Genomic DNA, 19,159 nt, shown 5'->3' on the forward strand with positions numbered 1-19,159 from the left:
TGGTATGGAATGCATGTTACACACCCCAAGTTTCTGTACAGGATGCAGAAACTGATCCCCTGTATACTTGAGATCTGAGGAGGTGGCGAGTGGGCTTAAATTCAGCTGTTTCAAGTTGTGGGTTTAGATAGACCTGTGTTTCATGTTTCTTTGATTGGGGGGGGTGTGGTGTTCCAGTTTGCCACAGAAACTGCTTCAGGTGAATATGTAGAGCACTTGATAGAGAAGATTGTGTGGTAGTTCATTAAAAAAAAAGGATATTTAAAATACCTGAAGCCGAAGTTGCTCACTGTTTAACGCTGACTGGTTTAATTGTTCCTGGCTGTCGAAAGAAACCTAGCTTTCGGAATCCTGTCGAAGGGCCTTATTGACAATTGTTGGCTGTAGTCTAAAGTATGAAAAAGCTGTTGAGGGTACCAGTTACCTGAGGTGATACGGAATGTGTAACCTCTAATTTGTTATGTTATGTGCCTGTAAGGTTATGTGTAACCTCTGATTTTTAAGGTAATACAAAGCAAGTAATGCAAACTTGTTTTCATAGACTTGCAGGAGAAACTGTAAGCTATTGATCCAGTACAGCACAGAACTGACTCGTACCTGTTACCAGGAAGTGCTGTACTTCAACTGTTTTTTCTTACAGGCTGCAGAGTTACTGACGAAATCCTGCACCTAGTGCCAAATAAAGAGAACTTCCGGCTCACGCTCCGTGCAATTAAACTGTGGGCAAAACGTGAGTAATGTGATTGTTTGTGATCTTTAAACTTTCCAGAGGCACCTCGTGCTGAAAAAACAATGGCATTAGAAGTCCTTCATCTTTGGATAGCTGTTTAAATATCAGGTTTTAGTTCAAAACCTGTGTTTTAGTTTAGATTCAGGGACTGTCTGTGGGGTAGATTCTGTGGTTTTTTTTAATAGGGGTGGAGTGGGGAGATGAGGGGAGTGCCTACAAGACAAGGTGCTGCATTGCTTACCAGGAACCTGACTAGAAAGGATAAAAAATGCCCAGTGAAGTATAAAAGCTTGATAGATAAGGAATAAGAAAATACCGTTTGCGCATGTGACTAGAGCAAGTGCTAGAAGAATGGCAGAACCTTCTTCTCAAGGGAAGTTGGAGCGAAGCAGTAGCTGTAGCAGTGCAGGCAAATTTCAGAGTAGCGGTATTTTGGGAAGTGGTGTGGTAACGATTCTTTTTCGCATCGCTGTAAGGACCAACAGTTTTGGCCTCGTTGCACTGCAAAAATAACTGACTTGGAGGCTGAAGGGTGCTAGGTATTCTATAGATTGTGAAGGTGGTGCTGTAAATTTGAAGGACTGTGCTTGGGCATGGGAAGACTACAGGGCAACGACAATGTCTGCATTGTAGGACGTGGCATTTACTCCAACGTGCTGGGATTTCTTGGTGGGGTTTCCTGTGCTGTGCTAGTAGCGAGAACGTGTCAACTCTATCCAAACGCTTTGGCTTCTACTCTGGTGAACAAGTTCTTCTTGGTTTTTTCAGAATGGTAAGAGCTATTGATGACTATTTTGATTTGCGTAAAGCAGTAACACTTTCTGAGGTGGTTCTTTATATAAGATTTAGACCAACACCATTCAGTCCTACCCTGAATTACATGGCAGAGTCAGTTCCTGGCTTTTCTTGTTTAGGGAGTGGCCAAGACCTGTATTGCTGAAACAACAGGAAGAGAGCAATCTTAATTTACCAGTATGGGACCCCAGGGTATGTAGACATGGAATTTGGAAGCCTTGAACCTTTCTTCTAAGCTAAGCTGCTGGTGCTGAGCACAATTGTTTTAACATCACAGGTGAACCCATCAGACCGATACCACGTAATGCCTATCATCACCCCAGCCTATCCGCAGCAGAACTCTACATACAACGTATCTACATCAACGCGAGCGGTAATGGTGGAGGAGTTCAGACATGGTAAAGTTCTTTCCATGCTTATTAACTGCTTAAAAGGTGTCATTCTTGCAATATGAAACCACATTACCTGACTTGGTTATATTCCGTGCGGTGTTGTGCCCTTTTAGGCAGAAGAGTTCTCTGGGAAGTCTACCTGTTGCAGGCAACAAGGGAGCAGTTTTACAATGAACTGTTGTAGTAGGCGTGTATTGTGTCAAGGGAATTCCTGCTTTTTGATCTGTCAACTACTGTTCAAAACCTTTCTCTTGTAAAGTTTCTATCACGCTCTGCTAGTCTTAAAAACAAAATGGTAGTAAGGTTTTCAACCTTAATTGTAGGTCTTGCAGTTACGAATGAGATTCTCCAAGGAAAATCAGACTGGTCAAAGCTCTTTGAACCACTGGACTTTTTTCAGAAATACAAGTATGTATGAAATCTGTTACCTGAACTTGAAATGATTGCCATACTGGTTAGCATAGTGACTTTTAGCTTGCAGTCAAAATACAAGATGGCATTGATATGTTTGTTTTTCAGAAGCTGGAGGTAGTCATAGGAATTTTGGTAAGGATAAGTATAGGGAAGATAGAAAAACTGTTTGTGTTTTGCCACTGACACTGTTTTTATTAACAAAAGAATCAGCTCTAATACTTAGAATGCAGCAGAACACGATTCTGAAGGATGTAATCAGTTTTTCTTCAGTTAATACTGTGCTGCCTGCAGGATATAATGTGTCTTGTCTGGAAGTCATTTTCTATACATTTAAGGCAGTTTTGGTTTCATTTGAAGGAATATCAAGTCCTGAGCTAGAATGTTACTTTTTCTTTTCTTCTAGACATTATATTGTGCTGACTGCTAGTGCCTCTACTAAAGAGCATCACTTAGAGTGGTAAGTCTTGCTTTGAGTGTGGGTTCAATACATCATTGACGCTCAATTCAGTGTTGCGCTTCATTTGGTTAATACAGTTCACAAAACTAAAGTATTTGACTGTGCAGCTCGGCATGGAATACAGTAGGGAGGTAAGTAGACAGTTCCTCAGCAAAACTAAAAGCTTTCTTGTGAAGGGCAGTTAGCGTAAGTTATCTTGCTGTTTAAGAAGTTAAGCTAAAGACCTAAGTCATGATGAGAAGGAACAAAGAGGGTTAGCGTGCGTATGCTCTGTGCCATCTGGAGAAGCAGACTCCTTAGGAGTCTAAGGAGACTACTTACCCAAGGCTACTTCAGTTAGGAAGATGTTCCTTGTTGCAGAGACTGAAGTAAATGGGGATTACTTGATGTCATCAGATGTGTAGTGGACACTGGAGAGCTTGATCTTTTACTGACTTATAGAGCAGTGGTCTCCAAACTTTTGTGCACTCCTGTGAGCAAAACAAAAAAAAAAAAAAGTAATTTTTGAACACATAGTTGCGGTCTATGTCTACTTCTTTACAAGTTACGTACACATTACTGAAGTTCTAATCTTTTCTTCCCGGACCCAGTGGATTGTCTTGTGCACCCCCTGGGGTACATCCCCCTCCGACACTTTGAAGACGACTGTTGTAGAGCCTTAGAAGGCTTGGTTTCATAGCTTTTTTACTGGATGCAATATTTAATTTAGGACTAGATTGCACTCAATGCTAAGTTGCTCTGGTAATGTAGTCCGCCTGTTCCAGAGCCTACTTTTCTCCAGTGAAGTGAAACAAGGCTGTTTAATCGGGGTGAAACCTGACCGTCTGCACAGAGTACCTGAATGCTGATAAATAGTGTTTACTAAGTTTTAATCTAGTAGTGTGCTCAGGCATCTTGTGTTTAGTGCTGGAAATGATCATCTCGGCATGCTTGGTAGTGGATAGGTAAATTGCAGGAGTGCTGATCTACTTTGTGAAAGGTAATGTGAGAACCACTTCAACTGTGGTTAGAGAAAATGACTGCTGCTGACGTGGTATTTGTCACTGTCTCAAGGGAGACATGCCAGTAATAACTTGTTGAACCTGTGTGAATGGGGTGACTAACTGTGAGTCTTGAAATAAGGGGAAACGGTGAGGAATTAAGGTACTGTAATGTGTGTGGTGTTCTTTTTCTGAAGAAACGAGTGCTTTGCCTGCCTTGCTCAAGTAAGCAAGGAAAATAGCTGTGTGTACCAGACCCCTGTTCTGAGGGCACCTTGGTTATACTTCAGGGTTCGGCTTGCGGTCTAAGGCAAATGATTGAATTCTTGAGCTACCTCTGAAAGACACCTTATTTCCTGTTTAAAAACAGCTCTAGTAGGTAATACCTCTTACCTGAACTTGTTAATTTGTTCACTTAAAAATCGTGTCAGCTACAGCTTGATGTCAGTCGCAGTTAGGTATACAACAAGGAGTTCTGGGCAGAGGGCTTAGAGCCAAATAGTTTTTAATGTGAGATGTTTTAAGTGGAGAAGGCTTATTGTATCTCACAATAAAGATGAGGAAAGTTCTGGCTGCAGTAAAAGCTGACGTTTTTGCAGTGACAGAAATGGCAGCAAACGGGGCTTAGTTTTGCATCTGGGAAAATGAAAAGCAGAAGACAAACTTGCTTCCGTTTGCTATAAGAACAAGTTTAGTTCACCAACTCTTGAATGGATTTGGGAATAGATGGCACATCTCTGTTGTTCATCAGCATAAGATACTTGTGAAGAACGTACAGAGTTCTGACTGCTTTCAAGGGTAGCAGTGTTTTAGGTAGAAGGGTAAAATGCCAGTACTTCATTTAAAAGAATAGCCTTTGTGGTCATGATACATTTCTTGGGTAAGTCTCTGATGAGACCGTGTTGACTGGATCGTTTGTTTATTAAAGGAACGATATTTTTCAGTTTGGCTGGAAGAGGGTAAACTCTTTTCACAGATCAGTCTGCAAGAAGAATAGCATCTTTACTCAGGTGTAATGGAAGAGTTGTGCTTGAGCCTTTTCTAAACGGTTGTTCTCCTTGATCTTTGGGGTTAAAAGGAGCTTTGCTGCACTTCAAAATGCAGCCAGAGGTGCTGGGAATCTGCTTCTTGTTGACATTTTCATCATAGGTTATATGTTGAAGTGTTGTGTCTGACCTGTTAAGAGTACAAGTTAAACTTACTTACTGCCTCTGTCTTTGGAAACTTTGAAGCTCCAATGTCCCTGAAAACATCTCCAACTCCAGTGTGTGTGATATAAATATCTAGTATCTGCTGAGATGAATGAGTCTTACTACTTACTGACTGGTTAGCATTTTTGGTATTAGCATTGTATTATAAGAAGGCAGATAACTACTGTGCTGGATACAGTCAAAAACGAGTAAATGTCTCTTGTTCTTATCAGGATTGGCCTTGTGGAATCTAAAATTCGTGTGCTGGTTGGAAACTTGGAGAGGAATGAATTTATATCTATTGCACATGTAAAGCCACAGTCTTTCCCTGGCAGCCGAGAACTTTGTAAACAGTGAGTTTCATTACTTTTCTGAACTAGAGTTTGGCCGATGTATTGTACCTCGTTTATATTCCTTCACCTCAGCTTACCTGTGAGAGATGTTCAGTTACGTACCTACTGTTTTGTAGGTACGAGGTCTGGCAGGCAAGGTTCTGAGCATGTAGAATCTTTTTAAAGAAGGGAGAACTTGAGGGAGGAGTTCTCGGAGAACTTGAGTATGGGCTGACTCCAATCTTTAGCTGCTGCGTACAGCTAAACTGTTTTGCTTAATCCCTTCTTGAGAGTAGATACTAGCGCCCAAATAACTGGCATCTGTGCATAAATGATAGATTTGTGACTCTGTCTTTTTAGGAGTGGATATGTGTCAATGTGGTTTCTTGGAATCATGTTTAGGAAAGTGGAGAATGCAGAACGTGTTAACGTTGATTTAACGTGCGTTATACAGTCATTCAAGGATACAGGTAAGCCTCTATTTTGCTCTAGTCTCGTAGGGTTTCAATTTTTAATTCTAGTGCAAGTTGCTTCACAAAGTGAATTGTGCTTCCTTCTGGTATTAGCTATTAGCTATTTCTGTAGAGCGTGACACATAGAAGATTAGCCTTAGAAACATACTATTTTGACACTTTGGCAATGTAAGTCCACCTTGAAACAGAAGTGTGTACTACAGCCCTATGTACCATATCCCATATGTGAAATAACAGTTCTGCAGATCATAGTGAACGATCAGAAAGGAACTGCGATTCCTGAAGTGGACAGTCAGGTGTGAAGCCAGGAGAGAGATGCCCGTTTACTGGGTGTAGCTACACTTGTCAAAAGCAGTTGTCAGTTACTGAACTTTGGAAGTGGGAATTAACTGTATCAGGCTCTAAAAGAAGTTGTGAATGCCTGCTGACAGTATTGTTTCCAAAATAACAGTTTCTGTACGATACCATCCCAGAACTTTGAAAGGCAGTGAGTGGTCACATTGTAATGACATGCAGTCTTGCACGTCAAGCTCCTTGTTCATCTTCCTTTATTCCTTTTGACAGATGCAGAAATAAAGTCATATCGCAAGCGTTGTTAGATAATGCTAGAATAAAGGGGCTTGGGGGTGAGCAGTCATTTGAAAGTACAGGTCTTTGGTTCCAAAGTCTGTTTACTTCTTCCCAAGCTGACTGCTCTTGTGCCTTTCAGAAGTGCATGTGTGCTGTGAGGCTTATGCCTTGCTATCATAACGACAAACTAAGGAAATCGGGTTACTCTTCGGGAGTGACGAGTGTGTTTGGACAAAAAGTTCTAAGCAGTGGACTCCTTTAAACTCTTCATCAGTGCAAACAAACATTTCTCCATGGTACCAGCATGAGCTGTGTGTTGTGTTGCTCAGACAACATGAGTAAATGCAGTAAAAGCGGACCTTCTTTTTAGCTCATGCTTTGGGATATGAGACAAGCACAGAAAAAAGGCATCAAAACGCTTGTCTGAGTTTCAGGCCAGGTGGGGTGACTTCCTCAGACTTGCACTGTTACCCGAACCGATGCTTGTCTTGTACGTTACATCCAGTGGCACTGTGTTTGAATGTTGTGGCAAATGTAAATCATGTCAACAACTTTGACAAATACCCAATGCAAACATTCCCACTAAGCTACAACACTAAATTTCCTGTTAGTTTACAGCCAGGCTAACCACCTCAATGTGCTAAAGGAAGGTGTGAAGATTGAGGCAGCTCATGTGAAGAGAAAGCACCTCCACCATTTTTTGCCTGCAGAAACCTTACAGAAAAGAAAGAAGGTATAATAAAAATTGGGCTCTTCTGGCAATGTTTTTTTTTTCCTTTAATAATTACTTGAAGACTTCATTATTTTGATGTTGTTGTTTCAGCAAAGCGTGCCAGGTACTAGTCAAAATGCTGGTGGGCTTCAGCGCAAAAGGACTTCTTCAGATGGAAGCTGTTTGGACAGTTCCAGAGACACGGGCTCCAGAACACCGGATAATTCCTCTTCATCACATAAGATTGCTAAAGCGGACACCTCTCCAGCCGAGAGAGAAAGGTTAGCACCATAACCTTAAAGCTGTGAAGAAGCTGCTTTTTAACTGACTCGCGATGGGAATGAGGTCTGGGATTTCTTGTTTGAATCTGTGTTGTTCATAAGCACGTGGAGGGCTCTAATGGCTTCAGGAACAAAGCTGTCATCTCCTTTGGGCACGTGGGGGGAGGCAGGTTAAAGAAATCCTTGAAAAAATGAATTTAATATCCATGAAGACATGTCGGAAGAAAGGAGAAGTGGATACCGGAGGAATTATTTGGTCTTGAATGTAGATCTCCTTGGGTTAGTGTGTAACTTGAAGCCGGAGTGTTTTCCATGTAGGTAATTTTGTTCTTTCTAACAAAAAGTATGGTTAATGCCAAGCAGTATGATGTTCTAACGAAGTGCTGATCTTGATCACAGCAACACTAGAGCTGCTGCTGCCTTGGTGCAGCAGTATGAGAACTCGGGCAGTAAAAGTGTGTGTCACTTCCTGGGAGGTCTGCTTGTTCATAAGCTACTTCAGCCCAGGAGGAATATGTAATCTTGAGAGTAATAGCCCAAGAGTACCAAATGTGTAATGCCTGCTGTGTTCAGACCATTTGGTACTGGAGGAGTGGCATTAAAACTAAAATAAAATGGGATGCCCGTATGGGTAGAGCAGATCCATTCATGGAAAGCAGTACAGAGTGCTGGAGGTACTAAGCTGGAAGACAGTGCAAGTACATAGAGACTGACTAAAGAAAACGCTGAAGTTTAAATTTGCGGTCTGAAGTTCAGCGGTCAAAATGAAGATCTCGTGCTAGATTGCCTGGGAGTTTGTTGTTTGGTAGAGCTGTGACAATGAGCTAAGAAGACAGACATTTGTCTTGCATGGGCTTTCTGGAAAGGAAATGTATAGTATTTTACAAACGAGCTTTTTATAACTCTAGCATCTGACTCTTACAGAAATGCTGCGCACCAGAAATCTAACGGTGCTAACAAGAGAGAGAAGCTACCTCGTGTAGCTGAGCCATCAGTGTCTAAGGGACTCTCCATTCCTGTTACTGATTCAAGTATGTATTGACGTGGTGGGTGGAATGCAGTCTTTAATTTCATGGCTGAGCTCTAGAAGCACGGTGTCTCTTACAGAAGTGGAGGCTACAGTTGCAATAAGAACATTGGGACCTCCAGTTGGTAGCACCATTCCAGGACGTAACACAGTTTCTCAACCAGGAGGGCGTTTTGTCCAAGGACAGCATGAATTAAGTGGGACTGGAATTACAGATCCTAAGAACAGTGCACCTAAACGACCTTATTCAGTGACCACTGAAGGACCTCATTCACCTCCATCAGAAGAACGCCCCAAAACACTAGCAGACGGAGAAAAGGTAAGGAAGGGGGACTAGGCCAGGGAGGGTTTGAAGTAGAATTAATTCTTGATGTACAATGCACGACATAACTGAGAAGAAATGCATATATACATCCCCAATGGATTCAGGAATCTAAATTTAAGCATAACGCTAGTTTTACTAGGATGTAGGTGTGAGAAATTGTCTTGAACGTACTGTATAGCTATTAAACAATTTTTTTTTCCCCGAGATCTGGCACTAGTGACTGGTTTTGGTCTGGTGGCAGGCTCTCTAAATACTACTGTACTTGTATATTACTGCACTGACCCATTGCTCAATGAACTGGAAGCAGTTCTTCATTCAGAAAAAACCCAAATCTCAAAAGGAAGAGGACATGAATGTTATAAATGTAGACGTATGAGCTAATCTTGTTCTGGCAGATGATTTTCGAATGCCTCTTGATAGTTTTGCTGCTTTAGAAATCAGCAGCCTACTCAACAGGTTGTCCACTGCTGAAACGACCGTGTGGAGTTGCTTGTTAAATCTGGGTTTTGTGGGAGCTTTTGATTAATGCTTGATTTGTTTTCTTGCTATACATAACTCTCCTTAAACAGCTGTTTGTGTGGCTTGACCTCTGATTTGAGGCAAAGCACAACTAGAAAAAACTCCATTTTGACACTTGTAAAGAATCAGCTTGCAGAACTGTTACCTACTATTGAATACTTCAGGTACAGATTTCAAGGTTTGGGTAGTACGACTTCTTGCGAGGCTTGAGATTCCTGTGCGGTAAGGGGAGTGTTGTCTAAATGTTGTTTTAAGAATGGCCACTAACACAGTTAATGTGTTGACTGGAAGCTGTACTCAAATATGAAGGTAACTTCAGTATAGCAATTATTTTGAGTCTGTGTATTCTGTTCTTCTAGTTAACTGGCCAGGATTCAGCATTCAAAGGTGGCGGCAGTCCAGAAGATGTCAGCAGCAGATCTACAGACAATGTAATTAGGAAGGGGTTTTACTCAGTGGGCTAACTGAAAAGCTGAATGGACTCTGCTAGTGCCTAGACTACCTCACATCAGTACTCTACGCGTTTATTGATGTAAACAAAAATATGCTTTTTAGTTTAACTTCTTTCAGCCTTCATTTCCCAAATATGTTCTTGTAAGAGTTATCCCTATTAGTCTTTTTAAAAGTCTTGACTGTCACTAGCTGAAACAGCTTTGGAAAAAGCCACAAAAACCAAGCTGCCCTGTGACTTGGATTCAGAATGTAGGTAAACAGGTTAACTAGTTACTGCAACCACGTTGTGGTGTCAAGTGTGTCTGAACGTGCTTGTATTCATTTGTGCTTTCCTAGTGCATGTGCATATATTGTTCTTCTCCTAAACTATTTTCCCGGTTGGCACATACACTCCTGGGCATCTATCAGATTGGTGCTCAGCTTCCTCAGCTAGCAGCTGTCCCCTGCCTAACACGGCCACGCGCTACACAAGTATTGCCTCCCATGGAGGCCCATAAATAATTGTGGTATTGAAGACAACGCAGCAGAGGATGCTACCAAGGTATGGAGATGATAGACGTGTCCCATGCCGTTGTATCTGATTTTTGTCTTGAGACTGCTCCAGCATGAGACTTGAGGGCTTTTTTTGTTGTCGCTGGGTAGGAAAGCTAAACTCAGAACACACAGCTGAAGATGTACTTAAACATTGCAATAGCCAAGGCTGTTGTGGCACTGCTACCCACCTGCAAGGGAGAGTCTTGAAAGGAATTGGCATGCAGAGAGTGTTTTCAGATAAACCCTGAAAGCTGTTCTACGTGGTTACGTGAAAACTTGTAGTAGTCTGAAGTTCCGGTTCTGTAAACTGGTAACACTGCTTACCCAGTTAAGTGCATGAGGGTTTTTTGAGGGGTGGGGAGAAATTCTGATCCCATGAAACAAATGTTGTGCTATCTCTCTATTGTAACTTCTTTATAACTTGGTGTTTTTGTAAATGAAGTTGTATGTTTTTCCAGAGAATTTTCGTATGTACTGTAAAATACTGTCTTCCAAAAAGATTTTTTTTTAATTATTATTAATTTTTTTTAATGCACGTGGGATCTGCTTAAAAACCCCAAACAAGTAAACCAAATGTAAGGTGGGCAGGGCAGTGCCAGAAAAAGTATGTTCTACAAAATGATGATGTCATGGTAGAGTAGATTTGAGGAGACTAGGAACACTGCTTTCCTGCTTCTAGTATTTCCAGGTTTTGAATTAACACCCTCTGAATAGTGCAGCTTGCAAACTGCGCTGACAGCTGAAGTCCCATTTTGCTGTGCGGACAACAGATACCCCTGACTTCTTTTAAAATTAGTTGCTTGGCTTAAACCGCAATTCTGAGCTCTGATCATTTTAAGCATCCACCTCAAACCCTAGTGACAAGACCGAAGGGGCATGTAGCTACCTTGCACGGTCTTCATTCTCCAGCATTCCCCCTACTGCTGGTATTCCAAACTTGTGGAGAAAGCATGACCATGACCGTATACTTACCTTTTTTCCTTATTACCTCTGGTTTCCAGCTTGCTTCAAGTGCAATTCATCTCTTAGAAAATGTGCCTTAGTGGGTTTGAGAGGTCTTACTCCTCCTTCTCCCCTCGAAAAAACCCCCAAAACTTAAGAGTGCAAGGCTTACGTTTACTCACAGGTTAAAATTAAGAGAGAGAACCTATGTTACTTAAGTGGCTTTTAGCAGAGCTACACCCTGAGTTTATAAAATGGTTACCTTGGTTTTGTGACCTGGGTTAAAACCATGGTCTTTCAATACTGTCAAGTCTGTGTACTAGTTACAGTAGGTATACAACTTCAGCACTTGTGTAAATAAAACTCCATCGTTAATTTGAAGGAATTAAAGCTGAAGTAGGTGATAAGATAAACGGCAAAGCAACTATGAAAAGTGTTTTGTAATGGTCTACAAGCCTGTAATATTACCATGCTTTTAAACAAATTCTTCCACTTGACCTGTTAAAGGCTGTTGTGCCCTTAACCTCTAGTCAGCACATGCATTTCTGCAGCTGGTCTCAAACTAACCTAGCTAATTGATATCAAAGTATATGCCTGTACATGGATTTATTTTTTTTAACTCTTGCTTTGCAGAATTACCTTCTAATTGTGCTTTGTTGTTGTTGTTGTTGTTTTTCCCCCCCTCACTCTTAGGGTGTTAAGAAGAAGTTTAGGAAGAAGTCAGGTTACTAGTTTCCTGGACTTGATCCAGCATGGGTCAGATTACACGCTTTATTTTAATGTACCCTGACTCAGCGCTTGGCCGCGTGCAGAGAGATGTTGCTGTTCTGGAGTTTCCCTGGCTATTGCAGAGGTTGGATGCTGCCCCAGCACTATGCAGATTAGATTACAGCTGTTTTAAATAAAGTTCAAACTGCACCAGTTCAGCTGAAGTGTTTTCCTTTGTTTATGGAGCAAGTCTTCTGTCAAAGTGATTGAAAGGCAAGTTCCTCATGCATAAAGACTCCTCTCCCTACAATACTCAGAAGGAAACAACCCAAGCTAGAGACAGTATTGCCAAGCGTGGTTCCTGTCCTTTAGGGTGAATCCCTCCAGCAGGCTTTTCTATGCTCTGGGAAACATCTGCGGTTATAACTTTGCAGCTGCTGTTGGCTCTAGCAGTCCTGTCTGAATCTGGTCCAGCGCAGGTCACCAAGAGTCAGTGCTAGAAGCAGCGCTTCTTAGCTGTTAGCAATTGCATCATCACATCGCTTCCTGGCATAGTGTCTTATCACTGATCATCTGGGGACAGAGGTTTTTATTCATTTGCCAGATGGAGCTGGTAGTAGGGCAAGTTCTTTCTGGAATACCTGAAGGAGAGAAAAGCTGCATGTGGCCTTCTTTCTCATTTTTGTTTTTACTGAAAAGCAAAGCAATCGGTGCTAGCTTTGCAAGATCCTCAGGGTTATCGACAAACCCCAGGTAAGTAAATGCCTAAACTAAAACAAACCCCAGTAACAAATGCATTGTTTTCTCTTGCTTCTGCCACAATACATCCCCCTAAGACACTAAACCCAATACTGAATGTATTTAATTGTGATTGTGCTGAACACAAGATGACCAGAGCCAGAAAATACCTTGGACTTGAAGGTGAGGGAGGCTCCTTGATGCCAGACTTCCTGCAAACTTTGCTGTTTTCTGTCTGCTTTCTTAGCTGGTTGCTGTGTGTGTGGCTTGGAGGTCCAGCTGGAGGGGGTGAGGGATGCATGATCAGTCTCCTTAAAGAGGAGCAGCTCTGCGTTGAAATTGTGTACGGTTAGTAACTTTGAGCAAGACGTTCCATTGCAGGAATTAACGTCTCCTGTGGTTTTACTTGTTAGGTCTAAGCAAAGAAGTGGTTCATGTGAAGTCGCCTCCGCTTCTGCTACTGCAGTGGGTTGGTGTAACTTCTTGCTACTGCTTCTGCAACTGCAGAAACTAGAGAGAGCAAGTAGTAGAGGGGTTGGGGGGTCCAGCCGCAGCCCCCTGCTTCCTGGCCAGCTCTGCTGTTGCTCTGCCTTTCGTCGAGTGCTGCGGGGCCAGGTTGGACTAAGCAGAGTCCAGTGGGGTGTTTTCCGAGACGGAGGCGAGGGGTGGGCTGTTGAGCACTGCCTGCTGCCTCCTAGCATGCTGGTCGGCATGGACTGCCTCCCCTTCCCTGTGCCTGAGGGTTTCTTCAGCCACCATCTACCCCTGGGGTGCCCAGCTCCGAGCGTGGCCCGAGTATGACTACCTGTGGTTGGTAGTCGGTTTGTTTTGTGTTTTCAGGTTTTCTTCCTTGGAATCATGTTGTCCACAAAGAAATGTCATTATCCATCCCATTTCTAATTCAGTATCTACCGATCTAGTGTGACCCAGAGCCTGTGTGAAGGAGGAGCCGCCCCAAAGGATCCTGCAGCGACCTGTTTGTCCACAATCCTTTCTCCGAGTCCACTTCTGGAACTGCAGGGGCAGTGCTTGTGTGCAGAGTCCCGGAACAGCAGCACTGCCAGGGAGCCCCAGCGCCTGCTGTGTCCAGAGCTGCTCTTTCCACCGCCATACTCTCCTCCTGAGCCCTTCTGGTGTTGTAAGGCCGGAGTGCTCCAGCAGCTTGGCCACAGTTCTCCCGTGTGGCCATCCTGTGACAGCAGGCAGGGAAAGGCACTGGGCACTGCTGGGACAGAGCTCGCCATGCTCCAGAGCAGCATTTGCGTCATGGAAGGAGACCCCCTCAGGGCAGTGCCTTAAGGCTTAGGTCTTCTTCCAAAGTTTCTCTCAAGAACATGCAGGCTCTGGCCATGTCCACCAAAAATTACCCTGTCCAGTATTTTTAAGCTGCTTTTTAAGCTCCAGACTAGCTGAACGAGAAGACATCCACTGTACATTTAATTGAGAAAGATGTACGCAAGACGCACCAGCTGGGGACTGATGCTGCCAGCAGGTTCAGCACCCCAGGGGAAGAGGAGGGCAGCCACCCTCTCTGGCTGGAAGCCTGTCGGGGCTTCAGCGTTTCAGCTTTGGTGGCCCCAGGCTGCTGCGGAGCCGTAGTCCAGTCTCTGGGGCTGCAGGGACCCATGCCAGGGGCTGTGTGGAGGGAGCTGGGCAGGGGCAGGGCTGCAGGAGGTGATTGCAGGGCTCTGACCCCAAGCAGAGTGGCTGCAGCACTCGCGTTTGACCCCCAAACCTTGCCTCATCAGTGCCTTTACGGTAGCTGGGGATCCTCATACTTACACATGAGGAGTTGCAGGCGTGATCTGTACCAGCAGTGGCTTAGGAACCCGGACCGGGGCTAAGCCCCAGCAAGAGCCTTTGCACAGAGCTGTTGCTCTGCAGCTCCCCGGCTTGCCTCCCAAAACTCCTCATCCAGCAAAACCTCCCACACTTATGCGGAGCTTTGATTCTCGGGGCTCCGCTGTTCCTCTTGCTGATGCTAATGCCCTTGGTGGCATCAGTTCCCATAATCACGGATTGCTATGTAAAATATTTATTGCAGGACTGATCCTTCTGAGATTATTATCCTGGATGAAATGTCACAAACGACCGTATGGAAGGCTCTCACTTTGAAGACAGAAACCCTTTGAATCCAGGGAGGAAAAAGGTAAAGGATTGCATGTGAACGTGACCGTGCTCCTCTGCAAGCGACGGCGCACGCCTACGCTTTTCCCACGCTTTGGCCGGCAAAGCTGAGCAAACGGCCTGTCCCTGGGAACAGGCAGTGAGGACCGTGGCATGCAAACCAGCTCCTCTCTGCTGGGGTGGTCCCCCAAACAGGGCAACATCAGCAGCAGCTGGCAGGTCTTCCACTGATGATGCTCTCCCTCTTTTTCTCTTCCCTTCGCCTTTCCCCACTCCCGCTTTTCACGTTTAGGAATCTTGACTTTGAAGGAGAGGAGTGAGAGCGTGACTCGGGGATGTGCCAACGCAGACAGAGGGAGAAGGCGCTTTGTTTCAGTTGGAGGATTCCCATTAAAGCCATGCAGATGTTTTCAGTTATCCTTGGTGTGCTTCAGGCATTCAGTATCTCTAGACCAGCAAGCTGAGGGGAACGTCACAGTCAAGGGGAGTTTGGTGGTGTTCAGTCTGTGTGCGTACGTGCGTGTGGGGGTGTGGGTTTGTAGTGGTAGAGGGACTGCTACTGCTTTATCATTCAGTGCTCTTCTTTTAATACCTAATTCCTCCTCTTTTTTTTCCCCTCTTTTTTTCAAATTTAAACTGGGAATGTCCAAAATAAATTTTCTGTTATAGTTGATGCATTCTCCACTTTCTTCTTGATCACGACCGGGTTTTTGGTCTGGTTTGGGGTCCTGGCTTTAATTCGCTCCTACGTCTCTTACTGATACGAGAGGGATGCCCTCTGTGGCAGGGCAGCATAGAGAGCGTCCGAGCAGTTGGCCTAAGGTGAAAGAAAAGCATTTGCTCCCTGCGCTCCAGTTTTACCTCTCTTGGTTGGTTTGGTTTTGGGTTTGTTTTTTTTGCTTTGGCTCTGCCATCAGCCTGGGAGCTGCAAAATGCAGAACTGCCACCTTTTTGTCCCCTGGCTGTAAACTGCATCTAAGGGAGCACTTCAGGTATTTGATTTTGAATACACTATATGGTCACAGGAGCGGCCAGATGAGACCTGGGGCTCTGTGTCCCTGGGCTGCTCCCTCTGTTGTTCCTCCACTTTCCTTCTGTATTGGATCTGGCTGAGTTGGAGTTCCTTTACCCCACAGCAGCCCTCGTAGTGCTGTGCTCTGTACTGGTAGCTAGAAAGCTGTTGATAACACAGCAGTGTTTTGGCCATGGCAGACAGCCAGAGCACACCCAGACACCCAGGCGTCTTCCACATGGAGGCCACTTCCCACCCCGGCTGGCCAACGCAACGCGCTGCCTACCTTCTTCAAGGACGGCAGCAGTTTGATGCTGACGAAGCCCATCTTGTTCTTCTGGACATGTTTCAGGATGAAAGCATCCTTGGCCAGGTTCTCGTCAGAGAGGTGGAATTCCACCTGGGACACAACCCTCCTGGCCAGCTACTGGTCAGGGACGGGGTAGCTGCAGTCCAAGAGATCAGCCCCCAGAACATCGCTCGCATCGCAGAAGCTCCCGGCAAAGCAGCAGGGACACGGGTGTGACTTGGTGGCCTTTGGGATGTGCAGCACTGCCCGGTCCCAGCCACAGCGGTCGGTGCAGATGGCAGAGTCTTGAGGAGCGGGGTGGCTCAGCTGCGCTCTGAAATGAAACGGAGTTTTATGCTTTTAGAAGCGCGCTTGCCTTCACGCCCCCAGCATCGGTCCCTGCCACAAGTTACGCGGCAGATGGCCTTGCACAATCTTGCAGCCAGAGGTGCCTCACGAACAGAGCGCAATCTCTTTGATTACCAGGATACAGGCCAGGAGAGATCTTTGGCCTCCGGTTCACGGCAGTTGTCCCGACTCCCCCAGGCCACACACTGTTCACACAGCGGGAGCGAGAGGCCTGTGTCCTTGGTACCCTTGGGGTGTCCTTGCTAGCGCCGAATCCTCCAAGCACGAGGAGGGGATGTACTAACCCCATCCCTGGGATCCCGTAGAGCGCAAACAGCCCCAGCGCCCCGACACCGGACGTTGGGCAGAATCCAGTCCTTTTCTGGGAGCACGCGGCGGCGGGTACCGTCTCCTCCAGGGAAAGGGCCGCCCCCTCCCAGGGGGATCCAGAGCTGCTGCTTTTCCCAGCAGGAGACTGAAAGACCTGACAGCACTACTGGAGCGAGGGCTGGGGTAAAGCGTGCCACCGAGCGACACCGCGTGACCTTCCTTCGCGCCCTCGAGGTCCTTTTTCCTATTTCTGCCTCGCTCCGGTCAACGCAGCGAACAGAAGCGTGGGCAACGGTCACAAACGCATTTGCCATCTGGCGCAAGGAGGCTGCGGCTGCAGCTTGGTCCCCGCTTGGCTCGGCTGAATCAACTTGTTCTTCTTCCCCCACCGGAAAAATACTGTTGAAAGCAAAGAGCATTTGCACCCGCAGACCCCGAGAGCCGCCTGTAGGCCCTGGGGGCACCCCAGCCTCCCTTAACCCTTTCCCTCCCCAGGAGGAGCTGGGGAGGCTCTTGGGGGTGGGGCGGAACACAGGGAGCCCCCGCATTCCTTCCGGGGAGACGGCAAAGAGTCCTTGGCAGCCAACAGCCAGAAGGGACCATGGCGCGGCCACCAACGCAGCTCCCACTGCCTGGGCCCTGGGGCCCCCCGGCGCCCCAGCTTTTCCAGCCATTCGTGCTCTGCAAAACCTTCTACCCTCGAGGCAGGGACTGACCCCAACCCCTGCAGCCCAGGGACGCTCTTGGGGGGCAAGAGCAGAGGTGACCGCCGGCCATCGCTCCTGTCTCATTCTCTCCGGCTCGGCCAACCCGTGCCGCCTGCTCGCACGGGAGCAGCCCTTCCCTGCAGCCCGGGCCCCCCAGGCACCACCAGCAGGTATGGCACCCCAGTCTGCTCTGGCACCTTCGCCATCCCCATCACACCCGTTCCCCCGGCACTTTTCGCATGGGGGTTCAGCAAGCCCCGGTGAGCATCCTTGCCCTCGCCTGGGCGGCGCGTGCCCAGTAAAGCCCATCTGCAGAGAATTCCCCAAATATTTGGGGCCACCTCTCCCCTTTCACCTCCTAGATGCGAGTCTCCTCCCCGATTTGCAACCCCATCCCACCGGCACAGCGGCTCAGCCCGTGGGGATTGCCCCGGCCACAAGCTCCCCACGCCCCTGGCCCAGAGCTGGGGGATGTCGGCCATCGGGGCCAGCTCGGCGGGTGCCCCTGGACAGTCCCCCCAGCCCAGCACAGCTCCCCCTCACCCACACAGGTCTGCAGAGGGCTCCATGTGGCTGCCTATTCGACCCCCGGGTCTTCCGCATCCAGTGGACAACCACCGACCTGCCTCCACCGGCCACCGCCACGCTCGGCCAAGGTTCCGCTTCTCTGCCGGGTGCTGCCCTGTGGGGTCCCGGGGGCTGCGGGGCCCCCCAGGGCCAACCACGATACCTCACACCCTACAAAAATCAGAGGAGTGGGGTGGCCCCAGACCCTCTGGAGCTGCCAGTGTCCATCCCTGGCTACCAGCACAGCGAGGGGCAGCTGGCACAGATCAACATCCCCAGCACAGCCACCCCTGTGGGGGCACCCCCGGGCGGCGATGTCCACACCAGCCCCTGCGCTGCCACCAACAACCAAGCCCTTGGGGACACTGCAGGCGACCTTGCAGTGTCCGAGGAGATGCTCCTGGAAGAGGCCCTAAGGCTCTTCGGTTGCTCCCTGGATGGAGTGGGGGTCAGCCAGGATGCTCCCAGCAGGAGCTCCGTGCCCGAGGACGCTGGTGGCACCGGCGCAGACACCCCCGACCGCGACTTCAGCTCGCTCTCGCTGCCTGAGGAGATGCTCACCCCCGACTACTGCATCCCAGAGCTCAGCGACGCCATGCTGAGCCTCAAAATAGTCAACAGCGGCGGGATTGAGCCCCAGGAGCCGTGGCAGGATGCGGGGATGGACCTGCCACCATCCCCACCTGCCACGGCAGGCAAGCTGAGGAAGAGGCAGGCGCAGAGCTCCTTGCCAATGCCACCCAGCAAGCGCAGGGCTCTGGCAGCCAACGTGAGGGTGTGTGTGTGGGGGGGGGATTAGACAGGGGTGAGAGGGATGGAGATGGGGGGAGTGGGGGGGGTGGGAGAGGAGGGGTGGGGTATATGGCAGGGGGGGTAGGCGGGGGGGGCTAGGGAGGGGTCAGACCAGCTTTGATGGGACATTTTCTCTTGTCTTTTCAATTAAAAGCTGTTTCTCCAGAACCGCTCGGTGCCTATGTGGGAGGGGGAGGGAGCACAGGGGGCACCAAGAAACAGCCCCCAAGAGGTGCAAAAGCCCCACTGAGCCCCAAATCCGAGCCAGCAAGCCACGAGGGGAACCGAGCCACCCCCATGGCCCAGTCACCACCAGCGGGGCAGGCGATGGTGGGGGGGGACGGGAACGGGAACAACTCCCCTGTCCCCTTCCCCAGGGGCAGCAGCCCTTTGGTGGGGAAGCCAGGACAGACAG

The 19,159-nt window shown here is 47.4% G+C and overlaps 1 long non-coding RNA gene across 1 annotated transcript; it reads left to right on the forward strand.

The window, feature by feature from the left end:
- Positions 1 to 1,369: 1,369 nt before the first annotated feature.
- LOC126037237 (uncharacterized) lies at positions 1,370 to 2,282 on the forward strand. The gene is made up of 4 exons (XR_007505555.1): positions 1,370 to 1,502; positions 1,645 to 1,717; positions 1,803 to 1,923; positions 2,241 to 2,282. It is a non-coding gene; the product is annotated as an uncharacterized LOC126037237 (long non-coding RNA).
- The last annotated feature ends 16,877 nt before the right edge of the window (positions 2,283 to 19,159 follow it).

Source organism: Accipiter gentilis, unplaced genomic scaffold (genome assembly GCF_929443795.1).
Source record: "Accipiter gentilis unplaced genomic scaffold, bAccGen1.1, whole genome shotgun sequence".
In the NCBI taxonomy this organism is placed as follows: domain Eukaryota; kingdom Metazoa; phylum Chordata; class Aves; order Accipitriformes; family Accipitridae; genus Astur; species Astur gentilis.